The 15203-nt window shown below is 49.8% G+C and overlaps 1 non-coding gene across 1 annotated transcript; it reads right to left on the bottom strand.

The window, feature by feature from the left end:
- Positions 1-1754: 1754 nt before the first annotated feature.
- TRNAG-CCC (transfer RNA glycine (anticodon CCC)) lies at positions 1755-1827 on the bottom strand. Its single transcript has one exon. It is a non-coding gene; the product is annotated as a tRNA-Gly (tRNA).
- Between the last annotated feature and the right edge of the window lie 13376 nt (positions 1828-15203).

Genomic DNA, 15203 nt, shown 5'->3' with positions numbered 1-15203 from the left:
CGGTTGCCGCCCCCACCGACGGCTGGGAGGTCCGGCTCCGCTCCGCCGCCTCGGCCGCCGCGAGCTGGGTGGCCTTGGGCAGGTGCCCTTGGAGGCCCCCGGGGAGTCCAGGGGGCCCCCGGGGAGTCCAGGGGGTCCCCGTCTGGCCCTGGCTCGCCCCGGGGCGCTGCTGACTCCGCGATGCCCCAGACTGCCGAGGTCTAGTCGTGCTGGGGTCCTGGGGGCGGCAGACACGTCCGGTTTGGGAAGGTTGGTGGGGGTGGCGGTGGCCTGATCCTCGACCAGAATCCTCCAGCAGTTTCTCTCGAAAGGGTGGAGAACAAGTGCAATGTGGGGCGGGGGGCGGCTGTCATCCCAAAAGGGATGGCCGAAGTTTAGGCTGCACCACCTGAGCAGGACCGGCTCTGGCCAAGGTGCCTGAGGACCTGTCTTGGTGGTGGGGGTGCTGGGTGTCCCTGGGAATCAGTTCACTAGAGGCCAAGCTGTCCTGAGAGGCCAAGAAGTCTCGGAGAAGACCCATTCCTGAAGCGATGCCTCAAAAAGGAGTGGGTGGCAGTCTCCAGCCTCCCTTCCTGGGACTCCCCTACAACAGACCAAAGTGTTCATTCGGCAGGGGCTCCTACTGCTCTGCTCCTCGGAAGGGAGACTCAAGGAAGAGTCTGAGAGATTCATCTGCCATCCTCATGGACCAGAGGATTGACCCCCAGGGCTCAGAAGGAAACCAAATGGGGCATCCTGGAAGGTGGACTTCATGAGCAGGGAGGAGGAGGAGACGGGAAGGCCATCTCCATGTGGTGGGTCAGACACCAGCGAAGTCTTTCCCTTTGACTCACCCACCAGGACACGGAGAAAGCCACTCCCACCCCAGCCCCACTTGGGAGAGTGGGATTGGTCATCTGAGAATAACTGCATTTTCACTCCCTCAGCAAGACCTGCCTGGGGACACTTGATTATGGTCCGGGACGAAACCATCCCATGCCCCCTTCCACACATGACCACAGACAGTATCTCGTGGCCAGGTACACACACACAGGTTTCCTTGATGGCTCAATGGGTAAAGAATCCACCCGCAATGCAGGAGACACAGGAGACGTGGGTTGGATCCCTGGGTCAGGAAGATCCCCTGGAGGAGGAAATGGCAACCCACTCCAGTATTCTTGCCTGAAAAATCCCGTGGCCAGAGTATCCTGGTGGGCTACAGTCCAAAGGGTTGCAAAGAGTTGCACGTGACTGAGCGACTAAGCACAAGAACACAGACCCAAACATGCAGACACACAGATAACACAGCTGGCGTGCACAGGCAGAACCGACAGCCTGGGCTTCCTCGGGAGACCCTGACGGTCACACCAGCCACACCTGTGGGCTCTCTTCCTCCAGATGTCCTCGGCACTCACACAGCTTCCGTGGGCACCCATTAGTGGAATGGAAACTTCAACCAAAAGAGGTTTGCAGCCATAACATGTTGAGATTTTGTAATTTTTAAACATATTGGATTAATAAAACATTAAAAGTTAACTTGTCTTTTTAGGTTTTTTTTGTGGCTGCTGGAAAAATTTTAATTGTATATGCTGCTCCCCATTCTATTTCCGTTGGACAGTGCTAATCTAGTACAGGTTTTCTTTCTTTTCAAAAAATATGTATTCTTTTGGCTGCGCTGTGTCTCAGCTGTGGCACTCAGGATCGTCTGTCTTCGTGCAGCACGCGGGATCTTTAGTACAGGCATGCAAACTCAGTTATGGCATATGGGAATCTAGTTCCCTGACCGGGGATTGAACCCAGGCCCCCTGCATTGGGAGTGCAGAGTCTTAGCCACTGGGCCACCAAGGAAGTCCCTAGGACAGGGTTTCTTGACCTCAGTCCCACTTGACATTTTGGGCTGGAAAATTCTTTATTGCCTGGGGCTGTTCCGTGCACTTTAGAATGTTTAGTAGAATCCCTGGTTTCTACTCGCTCCATACCAGCAGTACCTGCCCAGGTCATAACAATTAAAAATGTCTTCAGATAATAATACCAAATGTCTCCTGGGCGAGAAATCCTGCACCCTACCCCACCCCCCACCCACTGAAAACCACTGGTCTAGAGAAACCCCCAAGATTTAGAGGCTGAGTAGAAGAAAAAGAGCTGCCAGAGGAGGCTGACAAGAAACAGCCGGGAGGTGGAGGAGAGCCAAGGGTGGGGGTTACAGGAGCCAGAGGGTGTTGCAAGGACTCGGTCATGATCATTTAAAACGTCAGTCAGATCACATCACTTCCTGCTCAGAACCATCCATAAGCTTCCCATGACATTCAGAATAAAATGCCAGCTGCTTACCCTGGCCTATACACAGGGTGACATGTGAGACTGGGGCACCTCTGAGAGTGAAAGAAAGCAGCCCTAGTAACTCTCAGGACCGCCAGGGCGTTCCTGGGTGTGAGGCCATCCCAAGCCCTGGGTCTGCCCCTCTCCTGTTCACCCATGCACTAGAGCCTTCGTGCCCTTCCGCTGACATTTCCTGCCTGTGGTTGCTGCAGGACTTCGAATTGGTTGTTCCATTTCCCCAGAATCCTCTTCCCCCAATTGTCTCGGACTCATCATCTCACTTCATTCAGGTCTTTGTTCATATGTTACGTCCTTAGAGAAGACTTTCCTGACCACCTGTCTAAAATGGCCACACATCCTCGGATCACTTTGTGCCCCCTGCCTCACACCATTTTACTTTACAACATCTATTAAGCTCATGGTTGTTGGTTAGTCGGTTGTGTCCGTCTCTTTGCGATCTCATGGACTGTAGCTTGCCAGGCTCTTTGTCCATGAAATTTCCCAGGCAAGAATACTGGAGTGAGTTGCCATTTCCTTCTCCAGGGGATTTTCCTGACCCAGGAATCAAATCTGCCATCTCCTACATTGGCAGGTGGATTCTTTACCACTGATAGGTTGAGATATTTATTTATCATCTGTGTCGTCCACCACAAGATAAACTCATTGAGGGTAGACACTTGTCTCTCCTGTTCCCTGCTGATTCTCCAGCACCTAGTACAATGCCAGGCATTAGGTAGATGTGCAATAAATATTTGAGAGCAGAATAAACTCATTTGAGATGCTTGACTACGATGGGAATGTAAGCTAGGATAATAACTGGAGGCAGACGTGGAATCTGGGTTTGTTTATTTTTGCTTTTGTTTTATTTTAAGATGGAAGTGAATAGGGCATGGATTGAGCAGCAGGAAACTATCCCTCTGTGGATTCTATGAAGGCGCTTCCACCTTAACTGTGAAGTTCTTGGGGGTAGAAGTCATTTGTGTTTTTCATTATCATGTCCCTTAGTGCCTAGTAAAGTGTCTCGTGCAGAGTAAACATTTAAAATTGTTGTGAGGGACATCCCCGGTGGTCTGATAGCTCAGACTCCGCACTCCCAATGCAAGGGGCCCGTGTTTGATCCCTGGTGCTAGTGATAAAGAACCTGCCTGCCAATGCAGGAGACACAAGAGATGCGGGTTGGATCCCTGGATCGGAAAGATCCCCTGGAGGAGCGCGCCGCAACCCACTCCAGTATTCTTGCCTGGGGAATCCTATGGACAGAGGAGCCTGGTGGGCTACAGTTCACAGGGTCACAAAGAGTCAGAGACGACAAAATCAACTTAGCGGAGCACAGCTCAGGGAACTAAATCCTACGTGCTGCAACTAAGAGTTTGAATGCAGCAACTAAAAAAAAAAAAGGTCCCGCAGGCCACAGTGAAGATCTTGCATGCCACAGCTGAGCTCTGATGCAGCCAAATAAAGCTCTGATGCAGCCAAATAAATAAATATTAAAAATAAACTTGTAAAATAAATAAATGATCATAATACCAACGCCAAAATAAATTTTTATTGTGCTTTTACTGCATCAGGTATCAAGCACTGTACTATTTGACATGTATTAACTCGTTTCAACCTCACAGGTGTTCTTAGTTGCTCAGTTGTGTCCAACTCTTTGCAACCCTCTGGACCCACTGAGCTCCTCTGTCCACGGGATTTTTCAGGCAAGGAATGGGACGCCATGTCCTCCTCCAGGGTATCTTCCTGACCCAGGGATCGAACCCACCTCTCCTATGTCTCCTGCATTGCAGGCAGATTCTTTACCTACTGAGCCCAGGGAAGCCCATTTAAACTTCACAACAACCCTATAATAGAAGTTACTATTTTTACTCTATTTTAATCCCATTGTACTGAGACATAGGGAAGCTGAGTAATTAATCCAAGATCACACAGCTAGTAAATGGTAAAGTTGGGACTCCACCCAGGTAGGCTGGCACCAGATTCATGCCCTGGAGTGTGGTGGACCAATCAGAAGCCTCGTACAATAGTCCAGGCAATAGGTTCTGGTTTAGAAGGGAAAAAAGATGAAACAAATCCGCATGATGCAGGGCTTCTGTCTGGATGACTGAGTGGGTGAAGGTGACAGGCACCAAAGAGAAACACACGAGAAGGTAAATGCACTGTGACCTTACTGCTTGTGTGACCCATGGAGAACACCCAGGAGGAGAACTCAGGGAGATGTCTGAGCTGGAATAGGGATTTGGGGACTCTCAGCTGAAGCTCCAGGGTACATGGGGTGTCTCAAAGAGCTAGTGCAGAGCAAGGAGGAGGAGAACTTAGCCTAGATCCCTGTGAACTATACCCAGAGAAACTCTGGGGGTGGAAGAGGAAAATTGAACAAGAATAGAGCACCTGGGGCCAAGGTCAGAGAGGGTCGGGAACACGGGTTCGGCAGCCAGTCCAGGGGCTCTAAGAGAAAGACATGTGCAAACACAAAATGATACTTTCGTAATCCCTGAGCCCACATTAGGTCAGCCCCCTTCTTCTCCTAGGGCTGGTAGTCAAATAACTAGACAGACATGGCTTGGTGCCAGTGGTTAGATTGCACATGGGCCATATGTTGGAACGGGGTTTCAGAGCCCTCTGCTGGGCCAGACACTGAGCGCCTAACTGCAGAGTGATAAAGGTGTTGGGCGTCCTAGAGGAGAGGGTGATTGTCATAGAGATGCTCTGGACAGGCATTGTGTGGGGGTGCTGAGTCGCTTCAGTCGTGTCTGACTCTTTGCAACCCTATGGACTGTAGCCAGGCTCTTCTGTCTATGGGATTCTCCAGGCAACAGTACTGGAATGGGTTGCCATGCCCTCCTCTAGGAGATCTTCCCGACCCAGGGATCCAACCCATGTCTCCTGCATAGTCAGGTGGTTCCTTACCACTAGCGCCACCTGGGAAGCTGGTAGTTAATCATGTGATAACTTATATCTGTCTCTGGGACATAAAGGCAAAAACCAAACTGTTTGCTCCTCATCCTCTCCTAACAAAGCAGTGTTTGGCACATAATAAGTGTTTGGTAAATATTAGTGAATGACAAGCGATGGGGAGGGAGCTGGGGGCTCCTGAAGGTCTCTACAGGAAAACAGCAGAGTTACAACAGGCGCAGTCCCAGTCCAGGGTCTGGGAGGAGTGGCTGGAGCACCTGGGTGCCACTCAGCACTCTCTCTGCAGGCCCTTGCCCTTCTCCATGTGTCTGTGGACACTGAGACTCAAAGAGGGACAGAACATCCCTAGCGGCCACACAGTGAGGCAAGAGGTGAGCTGGGATAAGAAAGAATTTCCCGTGCCTTGGTTTTCTCATCTGTAAAATGAGATGAAAACAAAACTACTCACTCCATAGTCTTGTTGTAAGAATTAGATGAAGTGAGATGCATAGCGCCATGCCTGTTGTTTAGAAGGAGTACTTGGTAATGTTAGCATTTGGGCTCAGCCTCTGTCTCCATGTATTTTCTCTCTAGGTGATTCATCTCCTCCCATGCCTTTACCTCTTATAAGCCAATCATTCCCCAATTCTTTCTGTTGGGCTGCACCTGGTATTAGTGGAGGCATGCTGAATCTTTTAGTTCCAGCATGTGGCATCTAGTTCCCTAACCAGGAATCAAACCCTGACCCCCTGCATTGGGAGCTTGGAGTCTTAGCCACTGGACCACCAGGGAAGTCCTGGTTCCCTAATTTTTAATCTCTAATGCAGACATTTTTTCTGAGCCGGACCTATGTATCCAACTGCACAGTCTTTCTCCTTACACTCGTGTCGGTCCGCCTGTGTGCCAACACCTCAAACAAGTAGAACCTAGCCACCCTGGAACTCCCCCAGGCTCTCTTTGCCAAGGTACATACTGCCAAGGCCTCCTGCCCAGACGTCGAGCATTCCCCATCACTGCCTTTCTACTCGGTATTCCATCCTGAGAACAAACTGAGCCTCCTTGCCTCACCGCCTCCCTGACTCCTGCTCCTCCCAGGCCCTTCCTGTCCTCCCTTTGCCCTCCTCCCCTGCTCCCCTGGGACCCATCAGTGCTCACTCCCTACCTCCCCAGCTGCCGCCACAGCTGGTCACTAATGGAATGTGCAGCTGCTGGGAGCCACATGTGCGGAACAGGCGGTGCACAGCCACCCCTGGGGCCAGCAGGGTGGGGGCTGGAGCCATCTGTCTATGTCTGTTTGTCTGCCTATAACACACACATACACACACACTCTCCCAGCTCCCTGTCCAGGGGAGTGATGGACAATACTGCTTTGGTTCCTTTCCCAATCCCTGGGCTGCAGAATTCAAAGGGGTCTTTTTCATCTATAGCAGGCTCAGCCTGGGACCCCTGAGAGCAACTAGCCTGGCCCACTGTCTTGATGCCCACACGCTGCCACACCTGTGTGCAGGCAGCGCAAAGCTCCACATAGGCCCCCCGGGGCCAGGTGGTCAGGGCTTGCCTAGATTTCTCAAGCCCTGGGGGTTGGCCTGTAACAGAGGAACCTGGAGGCCCTGGACGCATCCCAGAGCCCCTTAGGCAGCATCCAGACACTCTGCTGCTGGGGCGGCGCCAGCAGCGTCTGTCCGGGTTCCCACGCTCTGGCCTTTCTGGAATCTCCACGGATTTCTCTTCCATGTGTACATGACGTCAGCGGGATAAGGACATGGGGAGTGGGGGAAGGGGAGGGGCTGAGGACACCCTGCTCCCTGAAGTCAGATGGCCATGAGGGGTGGGGGAGAGCCTGGTCCCTGGTACTGCCCACCCAACAAGGAGAGGACCACTTGGCCTCTGGCTCTCAAGCCTGATCTGGTCTTGACACTGCCCAGAGCATTCCTGTCAAAGCCCCTCACCATCTCTGGGGAGGCCTCAGTTTCCTCATCTGTAAAATGGAGCTAAGCCGTCTAAGGGCAATATAAAGTCTGTAAAATCCTCAACCTTACTGCAGGTCCTTTATGGGCACAACTTACTCTTTCAGTGCTTCCCTGACCTCCACCCCCGCCCTGCCGTTTCTCTTATGTTTTAGGACACACAAATAACGTAGGTTCATGCCTCTGAGTCTTTGTATTCTGTCCATTTTGAAAGGCTTTCCCTTTTCTATCTGGGCAATTCTATTCCGCCTTCAAATGTAACTGTGTTAGTCAGTCAGTTGTTTCCGACTCTGTGAAATCCCATAGACTATAGCCCACCAGGCTCCTCTGTCCATGGAATTCTCCAGGCAAGAATACTGGAGTGGATTGCCATTTCCTACTCGGGAGGATCTTCCCGACTCAGGGATAGAACCTGGGTCTCCTGCATTACAGGTAGATTCTTTACCATCTGAGCCACTAGGGAAGTCCTCTGCCTCTAAAGCCCAGCACAAGTCCTTCTCTCAGAGGCCTGTCCATCCTCCTTCGGGCGCTGGTACCGCCTCCTTGTACTTCCATGCTTCCCTCTACGGCAGCCTGACCGCCTCGTATCACTACTGTCTGCTTACCTCCCCTGACCGTGGCTCCTCAGGGAGCTGTCGGTCCCGGGGTAGATGGCCACCCCCAGGAGTCCAGGCATGGCACTCGGCAACCTGTGGGATCAGACCATAGTCAGGCATGGTTCTAGGCCTGGCCTCCCTTGATGCTGTCAGGTAGAGCTTCCAACCTGTACCGTCTGGTCTGGTTTCAACAGCAGAAGCGAGTGTGTGTGCATGCTCACAGTCATGTCTGACTCTGTGACCCCACAGGCTGTGGCCTACCAGGCTCTTCTGTCCATGGGATTTTCCAGGCAGGAAGACCAGAGTGGGTTGCCATGCCCTTCTCCAGGGGATCTTTCCAATCCAGGGATTGAACCCACATCTCTTGCATCTCCTGCATTGGCAGGTGGATTCTTTACCACTTGGGCTGCCTGGGAAGTCCTAACAAGCAGAAGAATTAGCTTAGTCATCACTAGCTGCCAAGGCGTTTCTTAAACCCAGACCCCCTTATATCCCCCTTCCCCTACCTGGGCCAGTCAAGCCAAAGTCACACTGTACAGATGGGGAAAACTGAAGCCCAGAGAAGGGAACTTAGCCATAGGGACAGGATTAAAGCTCAGGGCTCCTTGCTGTGCAGCAGAAACTAACACCACATTGTAAAGCAACTGTCTGTGCGTGCTTTGTCGCTGCAGTCACGTCCCGCTCTTTGCGACCCCATGGACTATAGCCTGCGAGGCTCTTTTGTTCATGGGATTCTCCAGGCAAAAGCATTAGAGTGGATTGCCATGCCCTCCTCTAGGAAATCTTCCTGACCCAGGGATCAACTCATGTCTCTTAGGTCTTCTGCATTGGCAGGCAGGGTTCTTTACCACTAGCGCCACCTGGGAAGCTCAAAGCAACTATACTCTAATAAAAATCAATTTTTTTTTAAAAAAAGAAGGACTTGCCTTGTGGTTCGGGCTTCCCTGGTATCTCAACTGGTAAAGAATGCGCTTGCAAGGCAGGAGACCTCCATTCAATTTCTGGGTCAGGAGATCCGCTGGAGAAGGAATAGGCTACCCATTCCAGTATTCTAGGGCTTCCCTGGTGTCTAAGCTAGGAAAGAATCCTCCTGCAGGGTGGGAGACCTAGGTTCGATCTCTGGATTGGAAGATTCCCTGGAGAAGAGAATGGCTACCCACTCCAGTATTCTGGCTTGGAAAATTCCATGGACTGTATAGTCCACGGGGTCACAAAGAGTCAGACATGACTGAGTGACTTTCACTTTCCCTGGTGGTTCAGTGGTTAGGAATCTGTGCTTCCATTGCAGGGGACAAGGATTCGAATCCTGGTTGGGGAACTAAGATCCCACATGCCATGCAGCACCGCCAAAAAAAGTAAGTAAATTTTTTAAAAAAGGAACTCAGGGCTCCTACCCTAGTCCAAAGCCCTGAGGTCCTTTTTCTCTACCCTGAAATTTCCTCCAGGCAGAGGGTCTGGAGGCTAGGAAGTGGGTGGGGTTGAGACAGAGTATGGATAGGGTGGGAACCCCAGATGTGGAAAGCAGCTGTTTCTCGCCTCTGGCTATGGCTACCACTGATTCCACTATGTCCCCTGGTGGTGACAGGGAAGTCACACTTCTATTCCACCACTCAGCAATGATGGAGAATTGTAAGGCCATCAGACACGAGCTATGTTGAGGGGCAGATGGGTTGTAGGGCCTGTGGCGTAGAGAGGGTATATCATTCAAGTCTTCTAGGTCCTAGAACCTAAGAAACACACACTAAGATGAATTGGCGGTGCAGGAGACTTATTGAGGAAATCACTCTTAAGGAAAGAGGGAGCGAGCATGAGGAAGCAGGAAGAGCCTTCTGACCATGATGGAGGTCTGACACCTGTGAAGGGGAGGGAGCAAGAAGGAGGATTGGGGAGGAAGAGCCCTAGGCTGCAATGCAGCTTTGAGAAAGTCTTGGTCAGGCCTAGGGCAAAAACCGTCCATTAGAGGAGCCCCATGTAGCCTGGCTGTGGTCTTCCCACTGGGCCCAGTAACTGACAGAGAGCGGCCTGGGAAACACACCCTCTAGGCAGATCTACAGAGACAGTAGCTGAAGAAGTTAAAGATACTCCTTGCAGCAAGTTCTCTCTCTCTCTTTTTTAAAATCAATTATTTATTTTAATTGGAGGCTAATTACTTTACAATATTGTGGTGGTTTTTGCCATACATTGACATGAATCAGCCATGGGTGTACATGTGTCCCCCATCCTGAACCCCCCACCCACCTCCCTCCCCATCCCATCCCTCTGGGTCATCCCAGTGCACCAGCCCTGAGCATCCTGTCTCATGCATCAAACCTGGACTGGTCATCTGTTTCACATATGATAATATATACATGTTTCGGTGCTATTCTCTCAAATCATCCCACCCTCGCCTTCTCCCACAGAGTCCAAAAGTCTGTTCTATACATCTGTGTCTCTTTCACTGTCTCGCATATAGGGTCATTGTTACCATCTTTCTAAATTCCATATATATGCGTTAATGTATTGTATTGGTGTTTTTCTTTCTGACTTACTTCACTCTGTATAATAGGCTCCAGTTTCATCCACCTCATTAGAACTGATTCAAATGCATTCTTCTTAATAGCTGAATAATATTCCATTGTGTATATGCACCACAGCTTTCTTATCCATTTGTCTGCCAATGGACATCTAGGTTGCTTCCATGTCCTGGCTAGTAAACAGTGCTGTGATGAACATGAACACGTGTCTCTTTCAGTTCTGGTTTCCTTGGTGTGTATGCCTAGCAGTGGGATTGCTGGGTTATATGGCAGTTCTATTTCCAGTTTTTTAAAGAATCTCCACACTGTTCTCCATAGTGGCTGTACCAGTTTGCATTCCCAGCCAGTTCTCCTGAAGGTACCTACAAGTTGTGTACCCTCCTGGCAGCTGCAAAGGTTGTGTGCTTTGCAAGGTCACCCAGCCCAACAAGCAGGTGACAAGTTCGCAGCCTGGGCAATGGCTTTGCTACCATAGCACAGGGGTGAGCTTTAAACCACTTGGGTCTTCACAAGGCTTCTAAGGGGGATTTTGACAGATGAATGAAAATTCAGGTGAAATTACAGGGTTTCAGAGAGAAAAGCACTGAATTTGGAGCAACAGCCTGGCATCACAGACATGTGTCCTCGGACAACTTGTTTTCTGTCTCTAAGACGGGGTTTTCACTTTTTTCAAGATGTGGACGGAATAGCTCAGCCATGCCTCTCCTGCCAGATCCAAAAACAACGGGGCAAGGGGAACCAGTAGCTTTGTCTTTGGAAAGATGGCTCAGCTTCTTCCAGAGGTGCCTGTGAAAGACCACTCCTCAAACATTTCTCCTAGAGTAATCCAAATGGCCAAAAATTATTTGTATTACCTCTGAGGCATATCTCAAACTAACAGTGTAAACTCAAAGTTTTTTACATGTGTTTAATCTTAAAATGTACATGAGAATCAGTATAGTATAGCATTTAAGATATGCAGTTTGGAGCCAGACAACTTGAACTTAAATCAAGCTCTGCAACTGACTATCTATGGACCTCTAGTGACTTAACTTACTTCTCTGAGCCCTAGTTTCCTCATCTGCGAAATGAAGATAAAAATAGTAACTGCTTCATATGATTGTTGTGAAGATGAAATGGATTGATTTGGATTAAGTGTTTGTTTAATTTTTCAGTCACACCACACAGCGTGTGAAATCTTAGCTCCCTGACCAGGGATCGAACCTGTGTCCCCTGCAGTGGAAGCACAGAGTCTTAACGCTGGACCACCAGGGACGTCCCTGGATTAAGTGTTTAGAACAGAGTCTATCCTGTTCACTGTTAAGATGTGAATTTGTGATTTTATTTCTTGACTGATCTGTTTGTAAAGTTTTTAAAAAATAATTTATGAGCAAGTGAAACTGACCACCAATAAGAAAAAAAAAAGACAAAAGAAGAAAACACATAGCTCTCAGGTCTTAGGAGAGCTTTGCAAGTGGAAAAGGAAAAGAATAGAGGAGGAGAAAGAAGCGTGTCCCTCATTTCTCCATCCCATTGCTCCTTCTCTGTCTGTTGTAAGCCACAGTTCCATCTCAACCATGTTGCTGGGTTTTTGCTCCCAAATCTAGTCTAAGATCATGTCAGAAAATAGAAGATTCAGTTCTGGCACCAGAGGGTTGAGTCTGTTCATCCAAGGTCCTAGCAGGCAAGGGCCAGCCCCTCCCCACCCCTGCCCTTCCACTCACCTTAGATATGGTCCATTGGGTACAAACCAGCGTAAGCAGCTCCAGTACCACTAGCCTCATGGACGCTGTAGAAACTTCACAGTGAGACCAAGACACTCAGAACACAAAGTTTCCATGACGTTCCTAAGTAGGTTACCCCAGGGCTCCTGAATGAGTCTGCTGGGCAGGAGTATAAAGAAGGACCTTATCCCTGGTGACTGGGTGGGAAGTGGGGACTTCAGGTTGGAGAATTGAGGAAGCACATTTGGGTCTAGTCTAATTTTTTTTTAAGTTTCCTTTTTTTAATTTATTATTTTTTTAAAAATTTGGGTCTAGTTTTAGCCAGAGGCAAGAAACTAGCTGTGATAAACACAGAGGCCCCTAGTTATTCTAGGCTGAAGGGGGTATGATAATACAAGGGAGTCGACTTCAGACAGCCCCTGATTATCTCCACTCCCGAGTGTTTCACACCATTGTATGGTCCTGTTTCACACTGGATCAAGTGGGTCTTTGTGATCAGTAGACGATGGTAGAAGTGATACTATGTCACTTCTGAGGCGAGGTCATAAAAGACGGTTTTTAAATTTGGGGCTGTGCCTGATCTTCATTGCAGCGTGCTGGCTTGTGGAACATGGGCACGAGGGCACATGGGCTCAGTTGCCTGTGGCATATGGGATCTTAGTTCCCCGATCAGGGATTGAACCCATACTCCCTACTTTGGAAGCCAGATTCTTAACCACTGGACCATCAGAGAAGTCCCAAAAGGCAGTTTTTAAGAGCAAATTTGCTTTCCTCTCTCTTGGATTACTCTAGGGGAAGCAAACAGCTATGTTGTGAGAACGCTCAGGCCACCCTGTGGCAAGGAACTGAGAGCACCTGCCAATAGCCATACAAGCGCGTCATCTTGTAAGCATTCCCTCCATTCCCAGTCAAGCCTTCAGATGATGGCAGCCCAGCTGATGGCTCAGTAACAACCTCACGAGACACTCTGAGCAAGAACCATGCAGCTGAGCTGCTGCTGAATTCCTGCGGCATGGAGACTGTGAGATAATAAATGTTTGTTGTGTTAAGCAGCCAAGTACTGGGGTAATTTGTTACATAGCAACAGATAAACTAATCCACCATAAGATTCTCATGCTTTTGGTTTCCTTTTGAGAAGAGATAATTAAAATACTTTACAACCAGTTCAGAAACAACCTCGGCTGCAAACAGCTGGCTCAGTCCCATCAGCCCTGAGTTCAGCCATTCGATGATGGGCATGTTGATTGACAGCTACTCAGGCTGGAGGACACCAAAACCAAAGCTGAAGATGCCCTGTTGGGCTACGGGAGAAAGAAGCGTGGACCTAAATACTGTTCAAGGGAGGAAGTGATCTGTCCCTCGATACACAGAGTTTTGAGGGAGCCTAGCTGAGAAAGTTGTGTTTGAGATGAGCCTGGACAGGGCCTCAACAGACAGAGGTAAAGAAGAGTGCAGGAGAAATGAAGGTGGTGGATGGAGCAGAAGAGAGGTACCCTAGGTTGGGTGGGCTGTGGGCGGGGGCGGAGGTGCTGGAGGACAGATGACGTAGGGGCCGAGGCTGGAATCTGAGTTCCTCCCTTCCTTCTGCAGCTCGAATGCTCTCTTAGCTCCTCTTCTTCCTCCCACTCCGTCCCCCTCCCCACCCCCTCGTAGTCTCAGATGGGGATACTGAGTCCACGCCGAGAGCACTTCTGGAGGAAGCTGGCCTTCTGATGGGCTCACACCATCTCCCTGCAAGTTGGCATTCAAGTGGATAGGGAGAGACCATGGAAAGGGACTGATACTCAAGGATGGGACAGATACCAGGCCTGCTCACTCCATGGGTCCTCACTGGCATTTCTTTGTTTAATCTTTTAAAAACGTTGGCTGCACTGGGTCTTCCTTGCAGAGCGCAGGCTCTCTAGCTGTAGTGTGTGGGCTTCGTTGCTCCGATCAGCATGTGGAATCTTAGTTCCTGATCAGGGATCGAACCCGCATCCCCTACATTGGAAGGCAGATTCTTTACCACTGGATCACCAGGGGAGTTCCTCTATTGGCATTCCTTGAAGGGACCCTGAGCCAGCTGGTGAGTACAATTGTGAGGGGGCGACAAGAAGGCAACGTAAGTTTATTTTAAAAGTCTTCTATTTATTTGAGTGGCTATTAAGAAGCAGAAGGCCAGATTGTGACACTAGGAGTAGGACAAGCATGAGCAGTGAGAGGAACCCACGCCAGCAAGCACATAGCACCCTTTCTTGCGTGACTGGGTAAATGCTACAGAGCCAGACAGGGCTGGGGCCTGCGGAGGGCTGAGGGCAGACCACGGAGGGGCCATGCTGGGAAGAGTGGGAGCGGTCTCACCCCCAGGCCAGGGAAGCCCCACAGATGAATAAATACGAGCTCCACCTGTTTAAGGAGGCACTTACTGGTCTACCACGGAAAGTAACCGAGAGAAGCTAGGTTATAAGGAAGGCCAGGGCAGCCCATGTTTGCAAAAGACTGAAGTAGACCTACTATAAAACAAATGGTATAAAATAGGGCTTCTGACAGGTAGACACAAGCCCACTGTGTGTAGAGGTTTCATTTTAAATCTTCTTCTAAATTGGGGGTACCAAGATGTTTGTAAGTAGAAATTAGAACTTAAGGATATGGGCTTCCCTAGTGGGTTGAATGGTAAAGAACTTGCCTGCAGTGCAGGAGACCTGCGTTCAATCCCTGTGTGGGGAAGATCCCCTGGAGTAGGAAATAGCAACCCATTCCAGTATGCTTGCCTGGTGAATTCCATGGACAGAGGAGCCGAGCAGGCTACAGTCCACAGGGCCACAGAGTTGGACACGACTGGACAACTAACACGTCCACTAGAACGTAAGGATATGTGTGTGCGCAAGCTAAGTTGCTTCAGTTGTGTCCGACTCTGTGTGACCCTATGGAGTGGAGCCTGCCAGGTTCCTCCGTCCATGGGATTCTCCAAGCAAGAATACTGGAGTGGTTTGCCATGCCCTCCTCCACGGGATCTTCCTGACCCAGAATCAAAGCTATCTTTTAAGTCTCCTGCATTAGGCAGGTGGGTTCTTTACCACTAGCGCCACCTGGGAAGCCCAGAGACATGTGTACTGTTAATAAAGGAGTTTATATGCACACAGTTTAAAACACACAAAGGGATGAACCAGGTTATCTCCAGGATCTCTTAGGATCCAAAGCTCTGTGAGTCTGAGTATTATATCTTCATACTGTTAATTACTCGTTTCTGAAAAA

The sequence above is a fragment of the Bos javanicus genome, chromosome 3 (assembly GCF_032452875.1).
Source record: "Bos javanicus breed banteng chromosome 3, ARS-OSU_banteng_1.0, whole genome shotgun sequence".
Classification (NCBI taxonomy): Eukaryota; Metazoa; Chordata; class Mammalia; order Artiodactyla; family Bovidae; genus Bos; species Bos javanicus.
Note: the sequence above shows the minus strand (reverse complement) of the source record. Positions and strands in the feature narration are given on the sequence as shown.